Source organism: Kogia breviceps, chromosome 10 (assembly GCF_026419965.1).
Source record: "Kogia breviceps isolate mKogBre1 chromosome 10, mKogBre1 haplotype 1, whole genome shotgun sequence".
Lineage (NCBI taxonomy): Eukaryota > Metazoa > Chordata > Mammalia > Artiodactyla > Physeteridae > Kogia > Kogia breviceps.
The window spans coordinates 103,840,924-103,864,694 of NC_081319.1; the positions used below are offsets into that span (position 1 = coordinate 103,840,924).

The 23,771-nt window shown below is 50.5% G+C and overlaps 1 protein-coding gene across 17 annotated transcripts in view; it reads right to left on the reverse strand.

Moving 5' to 3' along the window:
* Nucleotides 1-23,771, reverse strand: part of FARS2 (phenylalanyl-tRNA synthetase 2, mitochondrial) — a 454,626-nt gene that overhangs the window by 185,360 nt on the left and 245,495 nt on the right. The window lies entirely within an intron of this gene.

Genomic DNA, 23,771 nt, shown 5'->3' on the forward strand with positions numbered 1-23,771 from the left:
GCTCCGTTTCTTGGGGGACCCCGGATGCCCGTATATTGAGCCCTTTTCCCACAGGTTGGTGAGATACCCCAGTGCCCAGTGTCCAGGGAGGTGAGGCAGGGAAGAAGTCAGGGGTCTCAACATCCGGCTAGTAAACTTTCACTTCATCCCCCAAACTGGAGGTTCTCTGCTTTGTCCTCTCCAGGGAATAAACCTTCAGATTCCCACAAAGATGAAGGCCCGTCAGCAACTGGAAAACCTGGGATTCTGCTTCTCAGCACACTTTCAGCTGATGGCTGTTTTAGCTCCACCTTTACCCCCGCCCCCAAGGGGAAATTGTACTCCTGACCCCTGCGCCTTTGGGGCTCACGCGAGTTTAAGTGGGGTTCCATCCTGACTCTCCCCACGGCCCACACGGATTTCGGCACTCCTGGGCCTGCTTCAAGTAGCTACCACTTCGCCATCTGCTTTGCAGCTTCCAAAATTACGCTGCTGACGTAGCCTCCCATTCACTTGGTCCTTGATTAATTTACACCTCAAAAAAAAGCAAACCCAAAAACCCTTTACTGATACTGTTATAGCATCTTGAGAGGTAACTGAGTTTAAGCCTTGTGTTCAATCTGCCATCTTTAATCAAAAGTCTATTAACCGTACGCCCTCGGTAAGGTAACTGAAGTACCAGGAGAAGGTAATGTGTTGAAGTTCACGAAACCAGTGAGAAAAGAAATCAGAACCTGATCTCAGGTCTGCGTGATCCTGAAGCCCAGCCCTTTCCAGGACAGCTCACCGCCTCTGCCTAGGAGCACGGGGCCTCACCCATCTGGAGATGACTGCCGGAGATCTGCCCCCTGAAATCGGCACCGGCCTAAAAACTACCAGCCCTGGGAGATTCCGGCAACTCTCGGCGTCTGCTGTTATCACTCTCGGTTCCCCACCGTCCTGAATGCCCTCCAGGGTCACTCCCTGAATCCTACCCACAGCCCCGGCCCCGCCCTCTGACCTTCGTTTGAAAGGGTGGCTGACAGGGAAGGGAATGGCTCCCAACAGGGGTGCCCTGGCCTAGTCATCAGGATGCCAACTGAAACCTCCTCCGGTGGTCAGAAGATTTCTGGGAAATCAAACAAACTCCTTCTCAGAAGATGTCTGGGGTCTTTTCACCAAAAAGGCAAGAGAGGGACACTTTTAGGCCTCACTCACCAACAGCCATTGCTTTATCTCATGATCAACCCTAGACCCCGTTTGACAAGCTTGTCCTATGGGTACCGAGCAGATCAATCACTTCTCTACAGCAAGTGCGTAAGAGCGCAGGCTCTAGAATCACACAGGCTGAGTTTCAAATCTCCGTCACTTACTACTTGTGTGGACTTTGGGCAAGTTACATAAGTTCTCCAAGCCTTGCTTTCTCGTCTATAAAATGGTAATAGTCACAGCATACACTTTATTGAGTTGCCATCGGCTTAAATGAGATATTGTGTGTTACACATTAATTATAACACCTAGCAGTGCACAGTTAATAAACACTAGCTCATATTTTATTTTTCCTGCTATTATCACATTCAAGAAATATTTACGCACAAGAAAAAATTGTAACTATGTATGATGACGGATGTGAACTAGTCTTGCTGTGGTGATCATTTTGTAATACATACCAACATTGAATCATTATTCTGTTACAGCTGAGACTAATATAATGTTATATGTCAATTATACCTTAACAAAAAAAGAAATGTTTATGTCACAAATTCACTGAAGATTTATTAAAACATCAACTATGTTTAGAGAGTTATGTTATACTTTGTGGAGGATACAGGAATGAGCAAAAATCAGGTCTACCTTTAAATGGTTTCTGGCCAGGTGCCAGGTGGGGTGGAGAGCACAGGTGTCCTGTACAGCGTTAACCAGGAATGAGGCGGGAGGCCAGCTCACCCCCCGCGGTGAGCCTCGGGGGCGTGGGGGCCTGGAAGCTGGCCTCTGGGCTCCTAGGGCTGTTCCCAACCATTCAAATTTCCCAAACAATGTATATACCAGGGACAGAAACTTTGGTTATGTAAAAGCGTGAAATGATGCAAGCTACTTGAAGGGTACCGGAGATAAACGATCTATTTATATTTTTATGCTGAAGACATAAATAGAAAAAAACACAGCACCCAAAGAAATGTTCCTTAAAATAGATGTACAGCAAGGATGAGAGATATACGCACAGAACAAACAGATGCTAACTATATACCTTTTCACATCAGCCAGAACTCTGCAAGACTCATTAATTCAAGGAGATTTACCAAGCACCATCGTAATGACAGAAATCAACCCTCTGACAAACTGGGACATGGTGTGCTTCGGTGATTTTTAAAGACCTTTTGTAATAAGACAGTTGAAACGGAATAATGATGCGCCCCTAAATCCCAGCCCTGACTATTAACCCACAGACATCATGAATCTACAGGACAACGTTATTTTATACAGCATTTATTCGCTCAGCAATGAGGGACTGGGTACCCACTAAGTGCCAGGGCCCCTCTGGGCCCTGGGGACAGAGCAGGGCAGTTCCAAGTTCTCATCCCTAAACTAACATCTTAGTGTTAGTTTAGACACTGAACAATGCTAATAAAGAATATTTTTAGGGCTTCCCTGGTGGCGCAGTGGTTGAGAGTCCGCCTGCCGATGCAGGGGATGCGGGTTCGTGCCCCGGTCCGGGAGGATCCCACGTGCCGCGGAGCGGCTGGGCCCGTGAGCCGTGGCCGCCGGGCCTGCGCGTCCGGAGCCTGTGCTCCGCAACGGGAGAGAGAGGCCACGGAAGCGAGAGACCCGCGTACCGCAAAAAAAAAAAAAAAGAATATTTTTATATAACTAAAAAAATGCCATAAAGAAAAATTTTAAATGGTAGCAGACTTGAATGATATACCTCAAATAGAGTTGGGTAAAGAAAGCCCCAAAATCTAACCTAAAGGATTTTAATTATTTGAAGGGGGGAGAGAGAGAGAGAGAGAGGGTGGAGGCAAAGATTAAGAAAGAAAGCATCAGAAAGGAGGGTAAGGAGTTCTGGCGCTCATCAAGTAGGAACCGAGGAAAGACACGTACTCCCCCCCTTCACCCTGTGACCGGCCCGTCCTCCAGGAGGGGAGGGAGAGGCCCTGAGGCAGCAGCCACCCGGAGAGGTGGAGGCTCCCTGGAGAGCTGTGATTTGAACCCAGGCTTTCTGGCTCCAGATTTCAAGCTCTATGGCATCAGGTTACAAGCCAACCGCAGGAGTGGCGGAAAGGGGGAGGTCCCGGCAGTCTGTCGGGTCACGCGCTGGTTTGGGACGTGCCGCGGGGTAGTGCTTGGTAATCCCAAGGAGGTTAGAGCACGTGCTTGCGTTCCACCCACATTTAATCCTTCTCGTCTCAGCACCTGCGCCTCCACAGGGAAGCAAGCATCAGGCTTTATCCTGAACCTGTTCTTATTCTATCGGACTCCCGTGCGGTGCCTCACATATAAAGGGACAAGCTTCTTTAACTTTCCAAATGAAAAAGGCAGTGATTTGGATGAGGATGACGGAATAAGTTACGCATTTTCCATGGTGACGCAGACATCAGAGGCCATCAATCAAGCACTGAAACTTCCCCGGTAATTCTAATCAACAGTCACGCAGGTCCAGCTGGTAAACGGAAGCACGCTCTGTCTTTCCTACCTGGTAATGTTAATTCCATTTTACTTTGAGGACATGGCTGATTATGTGAAACTTCAGTTTTAATTTCCAGTCTTCCGTCTCATCTTCTTGGCTTACTTCGAACCAAGGCAGAGTCAACCAACACATCCTGATGATCTGCTACGCGCCAAACTCCCTGCTAAGGGTACAAAGATGAATACGAAGGCGCTGGGCCCGACCAGGAAGGAGGAAAGAGGAGGCGGGAAAAGGTGGGCAGGACCAGAGTCAAGCTCCCTGCTTGGAACGGGATGAGGGCAAAGACCCTCCCCGGTAAAAGAGTAGCTCACCGCGGAGAACAGCTGTACCCTTCCTGCCTGTGGCTGAGGAACGCAGGAAACCAAACCAAACCAGAAGCACACCGGGCTCTGTGGTTTCGTTGTGCTGTGCCTATATCTCAAATGCTGGCAGCAAGCACTGGAGACACAAGGGGGGGGGTGTCTCCTCTCTCCCCCCAGGGTATCTCTGCTGAAGACGGTCACAAGGAGCTCGGAGAGCCACACTAGTTTTGGTAAACAGATTCATAATCCAGACGCTACTAGGCGTTCTTCTTAAAAGGCTTCCTCTTTTCTAAAGCAGAGGTGCCCTGGCAAGGCTGGAATGGACGGGGACACAGAATGACCCCACCCCCACTTCACAGCCAGGAAGTGAGTTCCCAGGTGTTAAGGGACTTGTCCAAGGTCACACCGCTGGTGAGCGCAGAGCCACTGCAGCCCAGACGTGCTCTTCCCCGACCTAATCCTCGTCGCAACACGGTAGCCTCGATACACAGGGCAGCAGGAGACACGTTCTGAGGACAGCGAGTGACCGTGCGAGTAAGAATGACATCAAGAGTCAGAATTAAGGGCACCAAGTAACCCCGAGAAGACCTTCCCGTTCTCATCCTGTGTCTCCCCACCTCCCTTCCACACGAAAACTCACCCTCATCTCAATCCACCAAACCATGAGGCTTACATTTAAAACAACAGCTGGACCTGAAAACAGCATGGCCTGCTTGCAACACCCTAATTCCAATTAACTGGTGAGTAAAAAACATGTAAAAATGCCTCACTCTTTGAATGAAGTGTGAGACAATCAACCACCACATGGCACTAGAAAATGAGAGCGCGTGGAAAATGTTCTTTGTTGCAACAAGTGGTTTATTTATCCTGGAGCCCACGGAAACATATGAGGCCGGGCAACTAATTTTAATATGTCACACGTGCCGATTTTTTGAAGCACCAGCTGGATTCAATGCAGCCCCCTGTGCCAGACACACATCTGCCAAGACAAAGGCCCTATCTGACCGGACCAAATCCCCCTGGTTCTCGGGCCCCCTTCAACTTGAAAGCCTCCACCCACGCCAGCTTCATTCCTGCTGCAGTTTCACACCCATGGAGGAGGCGTCAGAGGACGATGAAGGAGGAATATGGCCGCGTGGCCCTGAACAAAAGGCACGTCTGCTGTTGGGCTGGGACTCTGGACCTGCGGGGATGAATCTGCAAAGCCCGGCCGGGGTGTGGGGGCCACGTAGGGACCAAGGGAGGAGTGTGGCACACTGCCGCCCGCCGCCCTGGGTCTGTTCATCTCTTTGCGCTCTCCTCCAAGGTAATATTCAAACCGACCCCAAGGCTCAGCTCCCTTTGCTTGTGACTCTAATTAAATAAACCTAAAATATCAACAGATGCACTGGCCCAGAGCCTTGGCCACATGCCTCCTTGGATACTAAAAGCCCATTCTGGCTGTTTCCACTCTGCCTGCAAGCAGGTAAGGGCGCCCGGGGCGGAACCCAGTTTTACACCAGAGGCCGAATGACTGTCATTCGCTGTTTCAGTGGCTGCTAAGAGTTATTCGTGGGTGAAAGGTCTGCAGGGTAATCTGAGAAGAATTCAAGCATCTTTGAAGGTGGGGAGGACATCTTATCCAAGTCAGTCGGTTTTAGTGCAAAGACGTTCAGTGAAGCACTGTTCTGTGCCTAAATATCACTGCTTCAGAATCCTAAGATCCGAGTCAACGAAGAGTTTATTGAGTCTATTTTCATTAAGATGACCTGAGTTTGTAGCCATTCCCATTTGTAAACATATTCAGAGAACGATCACTAAGATAAACCTGTCATTCACGTTAGCTTCTTTCAGTCCTTTTGCAGAGGGTAAAGATTTTAAAAACTATATTATTACCTACTGGGAGTAGGAATGCAGGTCATCACGTGAGCTAGCCATTGACGCCGAGTTTAAAACTGGAAGATCAAACCCCGGCGCGCCCAGGCCTTTCTCTGGGGAGAGCATCGCCGGGCGAGAATGCTTCCAAGCGAATCACGTGGCTGAGCAGCCGAGATCACGCGGGTGGGCCTGCTGACGTCCTTCCAGCTCTTTGAGACAAGGGCTAGAAGGAAGCAATATACACCGCTGGCCCCTCGCAACGAAGCGAAGGGGCCGTGCTGTGACCCAGAGCAGAGGGCTCCTGTCTCGCTGACAAACGGGGACAACCTTCCCCGCCCGCCACTGCCCCGCAGGCGACCGTCACCATAAAGAAGGTTTCGGCTTCTCCGGGTGCACGTGTTTTCATCATACCTTCCTCGTGTGTTCCTAAGAGTCTGGGAGCTTGTTCTCAGCCCGCATGCACTTGGGGCCACAGGCCTTCTGTCTCCTTGACGGGAACCGCGTGGTCCTCTCCTTCTCAATCACCCTGCCGCCACCTACCCCACCTACGACTCACCCCTCGCGCCTCTTCTCGCGTTTTCCTTTCACAGGTAGAACCGGTCCAAGTCTTTTACTCCCTTTCCCAGGCCCCTGTGTCTCTTCTCGGACTACCAAGGGCCAGGTTCAACTACCGCGTGGGCTGCAGACTGCGTACCGCGCTGAAAACTGGACCCCGACCTCCCGGACCCGGGCGAGAAGGTGGTCTAGCAGCCCGAACGCCCCCCTGGCGCCAGAAGGAACGCTTTCGCGAGAGCCAGCTGGCCGCCTCACCTTTGTGCAGCAGGGCACCCTGCGGCCATCGCCCACGCTGCCCCAAAGGGCGGGCACGTGCTTACCAGGGGGTGAACGGATGTTGACACCCCCGCCTGGAGCAGCCTCCATGCTGATGAAAACCACAGCCTGTGCATTTCAGCACCGGGGTGAGATTTCTCCTTCTTCTCTTCCTTCCCTGCCCCTCTGATCTCACGTTTTGTTTCTGGTCACAGCGCAGAGTGAAACACATGCAAGTGCTGTGGTAGCGCTCATTGATTAGAAGTCGTCTTCAGCGGGAGCGCTGTAACAAGGGGCTTCGATCAAAGCTGGATTATTATTTTGGCTCTTTGTCTCACCCACGTACACTTGCTCCCTCCTCCTGGAAGAAAATTTTTGTGTGCGTGAAGGTAGATCATAAGGGAGTTGAGAGTTTTTCTTAGAGTGGAGCTATTTATTTCTTTAATTAGCCTAAGATAAACATTTGTTTAAAAAGCCACTTTTTTTTTTTTTAACTGAAGCTCATGTTCTGAGCTCACAATGGCATTTCCTTCCATCCCATCTCTCTGGGATGAAGCCACGCTCAGGTCAAGATGCTCTGTGCTGCAGGGCCAGACCCCACCAGAGCCAGAGGCAATATGCCCATCAAGGCTGCCGGGTGAGAGTATCACGAGGACGCAGAGAGACTTCGGAGACGTGAACTGGGCTGTGGAGGGTCCGATGCGTCCAGTGAGTTTACCACGGGCCCCATCCTTCTGTGCTGCCCTCCAGCGCACCGGACTCAACGACAAACACCCACACGGCACCACACAGCCCAAAGCCGGCCTCCTTTACGTGTTTACAGCTGTGCAAATGACGCTCTCATCTCGTCCTGGAGAGCAGGCATCCAAGGGCAGACAGAAGCTAGAGAGGGGTGCACAGGAGGAAGTTCTATTTTTTTTTTTTTTTTTGACATTTAAAGAAACCCTCTTCCATTCTCCTTCCAGAGGTGCTAGGTTAGATTCCACACACAGGGGCAAACACAGGATATATTACATCAACCCTCGGTTACTGCTTTAGATGGAGAAAGAATGATCTCAGATATTCCAAAAGGTTTTTGAAGTGAAAATATTTTTTTCAGAATAAGTTTTATCTTGGAGTAAACCATCACTAGCCCTCACTCCGAATAATCAGAAAGCTTAAACAATGGACAAGTGGCTTAAAAAGAAAGTCATATCAGGGATTTACATGATTCAGGAAGGAGCACACTATACATGGATTGTCCTGGATCACTTATAGTTCAAGCTCAAGCCTGTACTGTTCTACATTTATAGTTTTCTATGCAGGTGTCTAAAATACGTATTCTATATCTGCACGTTGTCCGCACATATGCATTTATACACATACATACGCATGTATTGATAGTATTAGCATAAGACTTTGGCTAAGGGACTTTTATTCACTTAATGGATTTTTACTAAATGTCCAGTCATTATGGTAAGCGCTGAGGATGACAGACCAAGAAGACAAGACTGCAGCCCTCGAGGGTCTGGTCTAGCGAGAGAGGCACGAAAACGATAAGCGCGGCACAGTGTTAGTGACAGGCACATAGGTGCGATGCGCACCAGAGATGAACAGCTCTCCTCAGAGGACAGGGGTATCGTGCAAGGTTCCCTAAAGAAAGTCACCCTTGAGTTGCATCGTGGAGGTGTTTGCCTGGCAGCCTGTGTATTTGAACTCTGGTACCTGGTAACCCAGGCTTGGTGTGTGTGGTGACCCACAGATAACCACGGTGGATAGGGAAGTGTCTTCTGTATTAGTTCCCTGGGTACCATCAGTCCTGCGTTTCATCCCCTGCCCTTGGCATCCAGGGAACAGAGCCTGGGAGTGTGCTGTCCTTAGACTGCTGACATGCAAAATACAGTGGGCAGCTCAGTTACGGAGACCCCTGTGGGACAGAGCTGCTGGCGTCCCTCCTGCTCGTGACGCTGTGATGACACACCACTGTGAGTAAGAAGAGCACCAGGAAAAGAACGGGGTTTTGAAAAGAAGGACAATCTTCTGAAAGGGCTGTTTGCCCTCCTCACCGCGCTCCTCCCAACAGGAAGAGGAGGTGGCCTGTCCCCAGCTGCTCTGGTCACGGAGCCTCTGCCATTAGAAGCCTCTGCATGAAACCTCTGTTGTTAGTTACTATGTGAGCAAGCCAGGCCTCAGGTCTACTACAATGACCTGGAAACATAAGATTCAGGTGTTTCATCCGATGCAGGGGGAGGGGTGGGAGACGGCCAGCGCCCAGATTTGATTTGGTGGTTCCGCGTGATCTGAAGCAAAGTGGGAGCTGATATGTCTTCTTTAAGTCTTGCCATGACCACTTAACAGCTGTGTGACCTCAGGCCAGTGACTCAGACTCTCTGAGCCTCAGTCCTCCCACTGTACCAGCATATAATACAGTAGCTCATACAGAACAGGTACTCTGTAGTCCCCCCCGCCGGCGCGCACGCGCACACACACACCCTAATTAAATTGCCCACATAGGATTTCAGGAAAAATAGACTTGAAAGACACATACTCATGAAAAAGTTCAACATTCCTTGGGGATACAACCTTTAAAAACTTAGTCCGAGAGTGAAGCAGATAGCAGCAAAATGGAGCATGATTTTTTAAAAAAAGGATTATTCAAAACCCACCAGAGTATCTGAGAGTTGATTGTTGATTAGAGACGCCTTACCTTAGGGAAGTACGTGACCCTTGGGCACTCCGCTCAGAACAAGGAGAAGAAAGCAGGTGAGCCTCCGAAGACCTCCGTGTTCTAGCCAGACGCCCAGACCTGAAGCAGCAAACGGGCAGCTGCGGACACCGGTGTAGGGGCGCCGACCACATGGGTAATGGTGAGTGACAGGCTGGTTCTCAAGGACCCTGCCTGTCAGTCAGCGAAATCTGCAAGCACACAGACACCTTCTCAAGGCCCTACCCCTCAGGGGGCTCACTGGCACTCTTCTCACTGAAACATTTGCAAATGAAGAACCAGATGTCTAGTAAAGAAGAGAGGAAGGTAGGTCTGATTCCGCAATTGACAAGGCAATGCGGCCTTTCCCAGGCACCCCAGAGTTTCCTACGGGGCATTTATGCAAACGGTCTAATAAACTCTGAACCAGTTCACTCTACCTAAGCAAGAAGAATCAATCTACTTTTCATTCCTGAAAATCCCCAACGATATTCTGAATACACCTGATGGGATTCCCAGATGAGGGCAAATCTTCAGGAGTTACGTGCAGAGTACAAACATCGCGACATTTCATATGCAAATTCCAAATGATGACCGAGAACTACACGGCTTCTGGTTACATGACATGATAACTCCCATGACAGGACACCACATACAAGCACCAGGCACTGGGAATATGTCCGCAGCCACAAAGAGGCTGCAGGACACGTGTTAAAATTACAAATTCAATCGTTCTGCTTTAAAGAATATTTGGATGTACTTTTACGAGCGTCATTTCGTTTTAGACTTTACAGTGCTGCTTTTAAGGTAGGGTTATGACACCCAGTTTTTAGGGGATGAACCAGTGGCTCGTCCAGGCGAGAGAGAAGTTGGGTGAGAACGCCGACAGTCCACCGACTGATGGCACAGGGGCCCTAGAGAAATGTCTTGAGGAAGCAGGACTTTATCCTGCAGGGCACCGGCTCTGCAGGCGGTGCGCCCCGTGCCCTCGGGGCTCCTGAATAAGTCCCGGGCTCGGGCCACAATGCTTTTTGTAAATTAGTGTAACAATGCTATTTTAAAAGACATCTAATGGTCGATGTGCTTTGGAAATTATTTTACCATGAGACAGATTTTAAAACACCAGTAGATGATGGCAAGATAGCGTCATCTCCTAAAAACGACTGATCTCCCCTGTCTCATGGACACTGACAGCAACAATTTGGTAATCCCTTATATCATCAAGTCAGCTGCTCACTGAATTCCAGATCAGAATACGGCTGTCTTGTGCAGGATCCCTGTGGAATTTAAGACTCTACGGGGTGGACTTCTGTCCAGAATCAAAACCCTGAGAAACACAGACACAGGCCCTGTCCAGAATGGAAGTCTCATGAGATAGCGCCCTGCAAACTGATGTGCTGGCTGCAGAGTCCAATTCTGTTGTTTCTTCCCATTTCCTCTACCAACAATATCAAACCGCCTACATCCTACAGCATCTACTGCGCTCAGAAGAAAAACAGTACATCGCAACCTTTTCTTAAGGTGGTAAAACAATTCCTTCTCAGATCTTAAACCCCATCACACTTTTTTTCTTTCAAGATATCCTCTACCTTCTTTTCTCCTTTTCCTATCCAAAACAATTAGACCTCAAGAAAGCGACCTTGTGTTTTACCATCATCAAGCAGCTGTGCGCCTCTTTTGAGTACGAGCCTGTAACTACGGTAAACGTAACGCGCACACCTTCCAGCTGGAAACTCTGCTGCTCTTGGTGTGTAGTTAGCGCTTACATTCAATTACAATTAGTTTCTCCCAGAAGAAACTCACCACGAGGATCTCATCACCACCACCAACAGTAGTTAATTCTGTCTACGTAGGTGCCAGGCCCTGCAGAATCGCCTTTAAGGTAGGTTCTAACCTTAACTCCACTGTAAAGACAAAGAAACGCAGAGAGAGAAAGCAACTTGCTCAAAGTCCCACAGCCACCGGGTGACAAAGCCAGGACCTGAACCTGGGGCACCTCCAGGGCCAGTGCACTGCTCCGCGAAGGCCCGCCAGCCCCGAGTGACGGGGTAGTCCGTTCCTCTCAGGACTTATTAAGAAATAAGACTGAATATGACAAAACCACATCGTGCAGCCATTGCAGGTCAACTGAGAGCTCCAGAAACCATAACCCAATCTCAGGAGAGCAAGTTAACACTTGTGAAGTCAGGCTACCCTTACATCTGCCATGGACTGTTTGGATCTGTTTTTCCATAGAACACTCCCATGTGATACTTAACAGATAAAACTTCCTCATCTTTATTGGGGGACAGGGTGAGAAACTGATTTGAAAAACATAATGCAAAGGCCCAACTGATAAACAAATATAAAGGATTAAAATTATTGATACTGTTTCACTCAAACTTTAATGTTCAAGTTTGGTGATGATAAAGAACTAAAACCTCCTTCTAACTAAAATTATTAGCCACTCAAGGCAGCATACCAACAGATCATAATAGCTATTTTTCACAGCTGCTTGAAAGTGTGTCAGCACAACTGAGTGTAATTTTAATTAAACAAATTTGCAATTATGAGTACAACTGCCTTGCCATTTTTACATTACAGCATGAGCTAAAAGAAAAATCTCCCTTGTATTGCAAGCAGGAAACCTAAGTAAAAGTATTATTTAAAATAGTTAAACAGGGACTTCCCTGGCGGTCCAGTGGTTAGGACTTTGCCTTCCAATGCAGGGGGTGCAGGTTCGATCCCTGATGGGGGAGCTAAGATCCCACATGCCTCGTGGCAAAAAACTAAAACATAAAACAGAAGCAATATTATAACAAATTCAACAAAGACTTTAAAAATGGTCCACATCAAAAAAAAAAAAAGAATCTGATATTATTAAAATAAAAATAAAATAAAATAGCTAAACAGTGTGATTACAATTTCTAAATGTGTAAATCGGGTCATATGTTACAGAGTCCAATTTCAACCTGCACCTGGCCCAGCCACTGGCCAGGCAAAGCTGCCTGCAGGGTGATGTCCAGACAGGGAGCGGGGCGGGGTGGGGGGTGGGGTCCACACCAGGTGTGGAGCGTGAAGGAGGGGGCACCGCTGTCCGGGGGCCCCGTTGAAATCTCTAAGACACGTTCCTTTCCTGAGAAACACTTGCTCTGCTCTGAAGGTTGGAGAGACCTTGAATTTTGGTTTCCTACTCACTGTTAGGACTTTTCCATCTTGAATATCTCTATTGATCTCCTTTACTTAAACAATGCCAAGAATAGCTTCTATTCAGACCAGGCTTCTCAGGAGTTTGATCTGCTTAATATTGCCAGATATATTCCTGCATCAGACACGAGATGACATTATTTGGGATTCATATTTAAATCTGTTCTCTTGCAGGAGGAATCCTGAAACGGAGAAGTGCAATGTATAGGTATCCATTGATTTAATCTAGGTCAGAAAAATAACATTCTAAATATAATCAAGTCTTCTCTGTTTTCCTTGCAATATGTTCCTCACACTGCTTTCTTTGCTTTGCTTCCTCTCATTTTGGGAAGGCTGTTTTTGGGCTGAGAGGTGAGTGGAGGTCAGGTCTGACCTCTAGAACTGCGCCTGAGTTGGACTGCACTGCACTTCCGTCCCCCAGGTGGACTGCACCCCCTCCCCCACCAGCGGGTGAACAGACAGACCCCTGCCACACAAAACCAATGGGAAGTATATGTGATATTAAGGAGTGTTCCCTCTATGTGCCATTTTAAGAAATGCTGATCGAAGTATCGTTTACATCCTAAATCCTATTCACATGTTTAGGTCCTAATTTTCAGGCCACGTGCTTTCCTGAGTTGATACATCGGCTACACCCCATGAATGAATCTAATGAGGCTTGTACTAAGTGGGCCACCCCTGCGCTGCGGAGCTGGTCTCTAATCACCACAGCTGTGCGACTCCTGCTTTCCAGAGGGCCCGGACTGGGTCCAGAGGGTCCTCCAACTGTCTTAGTCCATCCTTTAAATGAACCATACAGGGAGGGGAAACAGAAACAGGTAAGGGACAGAAAAGTGAACCTTCCCTACAGCATCACTCCAAGGGAAAACTGCCAGACACACAGCTCGGAAGAGGCATGTCTAGGCGGCAGAGCTGCGACATCTTGTTTGCTCTGTAATACATCAGCCCTCCGTGTATATCCATGAAATCAAGCATCCTCTAATCACTAACGTTTGTGGAATAAATATAAGGGAAGCCACGACGGGAGGAAAGGGGAAGAAGTATGATTATCCAAAGTATTTTCTAGAACTGCACTTTCTAAAGGCCAACCGGTGTGGCCTTGGTGCCCGCTGGCTGGACCCCATCACCGCGCTCCGCCCCCGGCCGCTGCTCCCTCCACCTGGACGTCCTGGGTCACCCTGCTGAGCCCCTCCCTCGCTCTCTGTCTCTCTCTCTCCCATCCCCTAAGCCTTCCCTGGGGCTCTCTTCTCATCCACCTCTTCTCCTGGTCTAGAACTTTCTGGGATCCCAGTCACGCCCAGTGCTCCAACTCCCGAGTATGTGTTCTAATCCTGGCCCCCACCTCGGGGGCTCTTAGGTCAACCATCCTGTGTGCCCCACCTCAAGCCAAGAAGCTCAAAGGCACCGAATGACCTCCACCAAAGACTGCTCCCCCCACCTGCTCCCTCTGGCATCATCGACCTCCCTCCTCCTAGTCACGCGGGTCCAGGTCCTGGGAGCTGTATTTCCTTCTGTGCCCGTGCTCTCTCCCTGCAACAGCCCACCTTTCCCGGGGATCCTAACTCCTAAATATCTCCCCCACCAGCCAGCTTCTTCCCACAAGGCTCCTGCCACCGTCTCAGTGAGAACGCATCTTCTCTCACTCAGACTGCACACGTGTGCTTCTACATCTTTTCCTACGACCCACCTCACCGCTGGCCAACACGGTGGCCACAGGCAAGACAGATAATCCCTTGTGAACTGCAAGGAGCTGGACCAGCTCAATGACTCCCCACGAGCTCGACCAGATAAAGTGCACGTTTTTATAAGGGAATTCAAGGCCTTCACGATCTGACCCCTTGCAGACTCTCGGTTCATCCTCACCCCCGTGTGCCTGCACGCCAGCCACTCTGAACTCCTCTCCCATCTCTGTCTTCCCGTCTCTGTGCAAGCTGCCCGCTCGGCCTCGGCCCCTTCCATATCTAAGTCCTGCTTGCCTTCTAGATTCAGCTGAACCATGACCTGTCAAAGGTTCTTGAGCATTTAAGGCAAAGAAAGGCGCTGCCCTTCTTTGAAATCACGGTGGTGCATCGCCCATCCAAGGCCTCTCACTGCACACTGACTGCAAATATCTGCGCTGACCTCCTTCAGACTGTGAGCGCCTTGAGGACAGGAGCTCATTTCTAAACACTGTTTTGGTCTTTCCGGGTGACGGGTATCACAGATAGCACGGTGCCTCCCCCAGGGTAAGTGTGCAATGCGTGTTCCCTGGAACGAGTGCGTCACACCAAGAGAACATTAATTTTTAGCCACTCCAGCTCAGAGGAAAAGAACCATTTAAAACTCATACCGAATAGGGACATTTGGAGACCAAGGCCAGCTGCAGCTTATCTCCGTGCTGCTGCAAGTTCTCTGACAAGGAAGCTGATGGCTTCAGCCTGTTTCCTCTGCCTTCTTGCCCTCTTCCAGGGCCCAAAGCAACTGGCACTCACTTGGTCTCCAGGAATGAAAGCCCACGTCCCAGAGCTTAAGGGACGGGGGAGTCGCACTGGCTCATGGAGTCTGAGGAAGGGCTGTGGGAAGGGCCGCTGCAGCTGGGCCCCAGCCCACGGGGGGATGAGGGCCTCCGCCTCGCCAGCATCTTCCCGTCACCTCCCGCCTCTCCTCTGCCACTTCCTTCCCTCTCTCTCTGCGCGCCTTGGGGAACATGGCCAGAGACGGCTCCCAGGAAGATCGCTTACAGATTAAAAGCCCTCTTTGGTTTTCCACCCAAACGAGACCGAGAAGAGGCCCATTTGCCCAGCTTTTTAGGTGCTCAGCCCTGGACCAGTCAACTGGGCCGAGGGGCAGAGACCTACCGGACCAGTGTGGAAGCTGCCCTATCAACGCTGCATACGCGGGGGGAGGAAGCTGCTTCCGGAAAAGGATGCCAGGGTCCCCTACTCCTGTGACTCCGGGCAGGACAGCTTCGGTGCATACTGGTTTGGAAACTCCACTTTCAGGAGATCGCAAGTTTCTCTGCCTTCCCTGTGCAGACAGCGTTTTTCTTCCTTTCACGTTACCTTGCTTCAAAAATTTTCCTCGCTCCTCATCTTGTGGCAAACAAACATACATACAAACACATTATAATTTGATTCCTTGAATTTCTATCCTGCCTTGTGATCTCCCCTCTTCCAATCAGAAAAGGGGTTTCTAGGTAACCACGGATAATTTGCATACTTCCAACACCCCCAGTTTCCTGATCCTGGGAGCTCAGAGCTTTAAAATATATTTTATATAGGATACGACCAACGTTCTTAAAAACGCCTTTCCCCCCTTCTCTTTCCTTCCTTTTCTCTATCTGAACGTTTGGTCCAAACTGCACTATTTTTAAACCAGCCGTTTACTTAGAACCCAACTTACTGAAACCTAATTCCCGTTTCTACGTATCAGTCCTCACACCACTTTCTCTCCTGTAAGAAACCATCATAACTGATAGGAAAGAACTGGTCACTCCACCAGAAAATGTTACCAACTGGGGTGTCTTTTTGGTCTACACGGAAAGGGATGTCTATTGTATCCTGAGAACACATGACCTGACGCATGAATTTGCTCTCTTTTTCTTCATCATTCATTCACTACGAGTTTTCAATTGAGTCTGGTTACTGTGATCTAAAACCCAAAGAGTGTAGAAAGTTCCAGACCCAGTGCTTGACACTAATTCACAGTGCAAGGGTGGAAAAATGAATAGATGCAATGCAATATGGCAACTGCTAAAACAGAAGAATGTGTCAGAAATACTCATTCTACCATCACCGGGGAATTTCAAAACTTGCACATACTGGGTGAATGACTGGACAGATGATCCGGGAGAAACTACCACCATATTTAATGAAAGCCGGGGTGATTATTTATTCCAGTAAAATTCTGTGTAAATGTCTAGACCACGGCGGCCATCTCTTGTACGAATATTTCACCTGCTTAATTTTCATTACTAGTTTCCTCTCCCCTCATCTTACTATTGTCACTTTCTTTCAGGAGCAAGTGGAGGCAAGAAAAGCAGCCGTACCTGTCAAACACAGAACGCAAACACTTTTGCGAGGCGTTCTCTCTCCTCTGAGAAACGGTACACACGTGAGACATCTTACAAAACAGTTATTAAGGCAGCTGGCATTTTGCTGATTTGGTCCTCGTTTCTGAACAGCGCTCGCACGGAAAAGCCGTCAGCGTAAACGAGACTTCGCCGAGTCCGACCTGGAATCCCCAGCCTTTGCTGGATGTGTTACCGGAAGGGAAACGCCGAGGGGAGGACGGGCGGGAGGGGCCCTACGCGGCAGGTGGGAAGATGGGGCTCGGGCAGCGGTGACAAGCATGACCCGACTCAGCCGAGCACGAGGCTGGAACACACAGGCCACCACGGGGGCTCCGAGGCTCAAGAGCGTGCGTGCCGGGGAGGCGGCAGGACGGGCGGGGCCCGGCCGGAAACCCCGGGCACCCGATGAGCGTCATCGCCGCGTTCGGCGGGGCGGGGCTGTTGGCGAACGCACGCGAGACGCCCCCTGCGGCTTCCGGAAGACCCCGAGCGGGCTCTGCTGCAGACGGAGACCCGTGTGAGCAGGTGGGGGGTGACCACCGTGACATCGCAACAGAGGTTCCTTCGTGCACGTCCGCGGCCTCTGACTCGTCCTCTCGCCGTCACGAGCGGCCCCCGAGACGGGGGTGCCCTCCTTGTACCCCGCTGCCTTGAGGCGCCCTTCTCTCCTCGTGTAAGTCTCACGGAACGCCCTACCTTGCTCTTTCCTCACTCGACCCCGATCGGATCCGCACGATGATAACGCGCTCCCTGGCCCCTGACTACACTCGAGTACACAGACCGCAGGGAAGCTACGCGGACTCCGAGAACAACGCAGAAGCAGCACAGGAGGAGATGCCCCCCCCGCCCCCCCGCCAAGGGCCTGCTGCTCTCCTGGGTTTTCTAACCTCACCGCCCCCCGTGCCCCCCAACACCGGGTCTCAGATCCTGCCTCGTTCCAACTCGGAAGCCAGTCCCAGCTCTGAGGGGGAGACCAGCAGCTCCCAGCAGCTCCCAGCAGCCCATCCAGGCAGGCCTGCCGGTGCCCGTGCCTCAGCGCCCGGGGCTCGCACCCCGGGAAGTGGCCCCCACGGCCCTCCGAGACAGCCTGAGCCGGGCTCCGCTCCACTCGCGTCTGGATGGCCGCCCCGAAGCGTGGCTCCTCTGGGACGGCCTGTCTGCCCCGCCTCACACCTCCCCGGGCTACCTCTACCAAGTCCCTGAGACAGACACCCTAGACGGTGGGTTCCACTGGGCCCACCTGTGCACATCGCTGGTCCTTCCCCCTGGAGGGACCCCTCACCCCCCACGTGGCAGCCCCCGGCCTTCTTTGGTACACCTCCTGGCTGCTGCTTGAGCCTCGGCTTGACCAAGTTAAGGAGACTAAGTCGCCCAGGAGACACTGGGGCGGCTGCACTGTGCTGTCCCCGCCCGCTCGCGGCGGGAGTCGCGGCCCCGGACTGTGTGATGCTGGAGCCCAGCGGCGCTGGTGGCAGAAAAGGCTTGATTCTTGCTCAGGACACCAGCCAGGCGAGGCCCAGGTCCACCAGGGCACCTCTGCTGCTCAGAGGTCTGAAGTTTGGAAGACTCTCCCAAACAGGCCTCACCTGTGTGCCCCTGAGACGTCCTTACAAATGCACGCCCACCTGTAGAGACCCGGCCCCCGAATCTCTAACGGGGATATAACTGTGTGGTGATGCTATGTGCAATTCCGAGGTCCTACGGCGTCAGGCTGTATTTGAATTCACGCGCCTCTTGGTCGCTAGGACAACACGACTCACTCTGAGGGCTGCAGGACATTCGGGGCCAAGGCTCCGTGGGCTGTGAAGCGTGAGGTGACAGGCACGGGACAGACGGTGAAGGAGGGCGGGGGAGGGCTGACTCCCACGGCTGTCTCTGGGCACACATGTGGGTGGCAGCCCATGCAAAGCAGTGACCCTGAGAACTGGGCTAAAACGCCTGAAGACCCAAACTGGCTGAAAGCCTTTCTCATAATTACCCCAAAGGGCGGGCTCCCCACCCCATTTCCGCCAGCAGAGCGGAGACTTCCCGGCCCCACGCCCACTGCCGTCGGGGCTCATGCTTGCTTCTCTCTGGCCGGCACCGTGGGGGCGGACAGGCCGGCACCCAGGGCCGGGAGGTACTCTCACCTGGCATCTTGGAAAGAGGGCGTGCAGTCTCCACACCACTACCAAAAGGACGCCAAGCGGAGACACAGCCAGAGGACCCCCTGGAAACTGCTCGCTGCAAGTTCAAGAGCAAAGAGCGGCTTCCTGGTTAGTTTCCACAGAGGTGTGCAGTGACACAGCAGGTCACTGAGGACGCAGCTCACTGGGCGCCTGGCCTGTGGCCCAGCCTCAGCAGCATCAAGCAGTGCTCGGGCTCCCTCCCTCCCTGCTCTGTGCAGACCTGCTCCTCTGGGACCCGGGCAGCCTGCGGGTAATCCCGAAGAATCCTTCCGCAAATGGCGAGGTCCCGGGGGACAAGGCAGAGCAGGGAGTTGGGGACTGAACTAATTGTGTTTTAATGCGTCTCATGCTGGTGGCCAGCACGGCTGCTCTGTGACCACAAGAAAGCGCACGCCTCGTGGGCTGCTTTAAAAAGCGGGCTTGGGGAAGGAGGGAATAGGGACCGGATCGGGAAAAAGAAGTATTGGGCCCAAACCAGTCTTCTTAGAACTGCCTTCCGGGCTGTCTGAACCACAGCAATAGCAGTTCTGATACTCATGCCACCAGCCGTGCAATAAAAATGAAGGAAGAGCAAGGAGACAGGAGAGTTCTAATGCCGTCTCCTTGGTACCGCACGCTGTCAATTTCAAGGGGACGCAATTTCTGACGAGCTCGCCCAAGGTTCACTGGAGCTGGCTTCTCATTGCTGGCCAACCTGTTCGTTCCAATAAGTGCACTTACTCGGCTCTGTCTAAAGCAACAAGACCAGAGACGCAGACCCCCTGCCGCTGCCCGTAGCGTTTTCCCAACATACAACCCAGAAAACGGTCCTGTGGGCTACTGAGCCCTGCTGGCCGGTGTCTATGTCACTGCACAAAGTATTTTTATTTTGTTCTGCTGAAAAATTTACTCCTCAAGTTGCAGGAAGGCCAGGCGCCGGTTCAGATGACAGCGTTATGTGACGTCTCATTCTCTTCCTCTAGCATCAGAGCTTCCCCATCGCCTGTATTGACTGCCAGCCCCCAGCTGACGCGCTCTACTGAGGTCATTCTTTATTTTTAAAAAAACAACACAGGTTGACCATGAAAGTTACTGATTTATACTCTAACACCTAGCAATTTTTTTTTAGAACTCTGTGCGATTTTCAAAGCATTCACACAGATAGGCTCATCTTATGTTTGCGGCTACCACTTAAAGACGATATTCGTGCTCATCTTAAGTTGGTAGGTGGGGACACTGAGGCTCAGGGAGACCCAGCGCCAGACATGTAGGATGGGAGGGGTCAGGAGTCAAGGCTCCGGACTCTGAACCCCGAGCTCTTCCCGTCAGACTACACCGCCTCCCCTTCCAATGCCGTAAGCCATTCCTAGTCATCTGATAAAAGCTACTCCAAGGAATGGAGGAGGATTATTAAGTATCCACCAAGCATCAGGCAGTGAGCCTCCTTCCACTAATACAAACCCTAGGGAGGGTGGAGGGAGTTACTGTGCCCTCAGCCCCCAAGGTGTGTCCCGCAAGTGGAAGAGCCTGGAGAAGTTTAAGAGCAAATGAAGAGTAAAAGACACGACTGAGCCGGCAGGCAGGGGCCGGTACCGAGTCCCGCACGGGGAGGAGGAAGGCAGTGCTCCCGTGTGTGTTCTGAAAACTGTCCAGTGAACCCTTCTGGCTGAAGACGCTGGGCCTCTGGCTTCGTGTCCAGAAAGCGGGGCCGGGCGGTTTATGGTGGCCCCCGACTAGACCAACAACGGGCTCCTGAACCAACAGTGGCTTCTCCGCAGCCACTGCCCAGACCTCAGGAAGCAGCTGGTGCACAGGGCTCTGCCCAACGAGGGCGATGACGGTGTGCTCAGTTAATTAGGCTGCTTCCGCCCAGGACTGGTACTGGAGTTCAATGGAGGGGATGGGCCAGAAAAGGCTTTGGCCAAGGCAGCAAGGGGCGGACACATGAATGTTTGTGTCACTTGGGCTGGGGGGTGGCAGAGGGGACAGAGGACGCAGACACTGGCCAGGAGGGGCGAGGACAGGGACAGAGCCAGGGGCCCAGATGCAGAAGGTCTCTGGTCTCAGACCTGCCTCGGTTCTGAGTAGCTTTCCAGCCCTGACTCAGGTGTATCCTGAATGAATCCCCTCTGTCCTGAAGAGGCCACCATGAGGGACTCTGTCCTGGCAACAAAACAGCCCAACAACCCAGAGCGGTTTTTACAGAAAGTGAACATTTCCACTAAAGAGCGCTGACTCACAATGGCCATCAGGACTGGGGACGTGTCATTCACGAGGTGCCAGAGAGGAGACAGACACACAGGGCCTGCTATCCCGGCTTCTGGGTAACCCTCCCCAGACCGATGGTCTCCTCCCTCTGAATCTACAGCCCTAGACACGGGCCTCTCATTTCAAGTTGATGAAAGTTACTGAGCATCAGTTATGTGCAAGAGAGCAGGCAGGTCTTGATTAGGTTTAGCCAAGCTTATTGTACCTTATGCTTTTTATTGCTAAGTTCATTTCTCCTATGTTATTTGGCTCCATAAGAACTGGGATCTTGCCTTGTGCCCCCGGTGAAGCCAACGTTTCCTATAACACTCAAGAATCAGTGGGTAAATTTGTTTATGGCCTGCCCCTTGTATCTACCATCTGGCCTTCAACTGAAAAAGTCTGCCACCCCCTACCCTAGATATTTCCTGAGAGTCAGTACACGGTGGGCCACCATTACTAAATAATGTATTATTTTCCTCAAGTATGTCCTTTTCCTCAGGGCTGTAAGAGCAAGGTTTACCTTTGGTTGTCCGTAATGAATATCTGAAAAATAGTGGCTTAAACAAGATACTTCTCTCTCTTGTGAAAGTCTACGACTGAATCGACTCCCCATTGTCAGAGACCCAGGCAACTTCTGTGCTGTTGTTCCCCACACACAGCTTCCACTGCCAAGGTCACACCATGGTCCAGAATGGCTGCCAAGGTACCAGCCGTTACATCCACATCCAGGTAGAAGAAAGGTAAAGGACAGCCTCAACCCACTTTTTAAGGAAACTTCTGGAAATGCCACCAAAAACTTCTACTTATAAATCACTGGCTAAACTCAGCTACACAGATACACTTTGCTGTAGAGGAAGCTCAGAAGTGTAGACTTTTAGTTGGCTAGGTTTGGTTAGATAAAAATCAAAGTTATATATTTTTATAATGGGGGGGGTGGGATGCTGAGAGATAACTAGGAATCTCTGCCACAGGAACCTTACTGCCATCCTAGCCCCTTAGTAAGACAGTACAGGCACTGGGCAGGTTCTCCACTGTGCCAGGGCCCCGGGCTACCCCATAGAGTCTATTTTCTGTAAAGTTAGCAGACAGATATCATCTGCAAGCTCCAAAATATATTTAAAATCTGCCAAAGCAGCTGAAACCAAGTAGAAGCCAAATGGGAGGAAGTGAAGAGAAGGAACAGACAGGCAGATCTCAGAAAACACCAGCATAAATACTTCTTCAGAGCCAAGGGTTCCAGTTTAAAGTGCAAAGTCTACATCACCAACAAGGGTCAAAACTGGGGTAAACAAAGGTAAATCTGTGTATAACAAGTGCAGATTTGGGGCAGGAGGCAGGACTACACAAAGAACCTAAGAGACGAATGAGCCATATTTAAAGAGAGTTGGTTTTGGGCAGTGGAGGGGAAAAAACGCCTTACAGTTGTGAAAACAGCAGTCCTGAATGACGGCCTTAGCCCCTCCCACCATGCCAGCCCCACCTCAGCCCTCAACCTTGTGCAAAGAGCTGGTTCCGAAAATCCAATGCATTAAAACATGAGTGACAAAAAGGCAATCACACGCACACCACTGATGCATCAACCAAAATATAGAAAAAAAGATAAGAAAAATGGCAGTAACACTTACTGACGGGGAAGTCACAGAGAAATGTTGCCTTTGGAGCACGTGAAACTTCTGGCCAAATATTTTGCAGTGAATTTTAAAAACCAAACGAAGCAATTTGTTTAAGAAGGAAAAATCACAAAGCAGAAATGACTCCGGGAAGAGACAGGAAGAAAATAGGGAGAATTGAAATGCGAGCTAGAAGACCTCAGAAAAGGAGGGGAAACAAAGTAACTGAAGATGGAAATGGAGTGTGGGCAAGAAGAGACCCCACAAGACCCAGGGTGGGGAGGTGGGCGGAGAGGGTAACGATGGGGAAGCACCCAAAAGGAAGTGGCCGGAGAGGGAGTTGTAAAACATTAGAGAGAAAACAGCAGCAGGCAGAGGAGTCAGATAAAGAGGGGTGGGGCACACATGTCTGGATCCCCAAGGGAGGGGTCAGAAGAGATCCTTACAGATATGATTCAAGAAAAATTCCCTAAGACCCAGGTGGAGCCAAATCTGATTAGAGAGAGACAAGGATTTACACCCCAGGGAGAGCAGGTCAACACTGAGAGGGATCCTGCTACGGTTATTAAACTTTAAAGATAAAGAATCTTTTAGGAAGAAGAGGGAAACAATCAAGCCTGGCCTCAGATTTCTTTAAATCAGGTTAAACTTGAGAAGACAACCGAGCAACACTTACAAGACCCTCACCAAAAAATAGGTGAGCTGAGGATTTTATATCCAGCCAAGCTGTCGTCTAAGTATAAACAGAGAAACACGCAAGAGCTCAGGGGATATCATTTCTCTGAGTCCTTGAGCACACTTCTAGATTCACATTTAACTCCTAGGACGCAATACAGGTCTTGGGTGTGCTAAGTGCTTAATAAACATTCAGTGAGAGACTAACAAAACACCTTTTTCTCCACAAACTTCTCTTTCTGCCTCATTTCCTTGGTACTTGGAATGTGATATGGTAAGAGATCACTTCCCAAAGCAATACCAAAAAGCTCCAAGATATTTAAAACCTTCTGTCTCATATCCTTTGTCTACTAAGGCAGGAAAGATTAAAAATGTATTTTAGAAAGATTTTCAGAAAGTACTGATATGCTGAATGTTCACTATAAATTCCGACATGCTGAACGTTCACTATAAATTCCGAATACACTTGTACCTTATGCACTAGGTTGCAGCAAAATTTTATTACATACTTCCACATGCCATTTGCCACATGTAAATAAAAAAGGGTAAACTCAGAA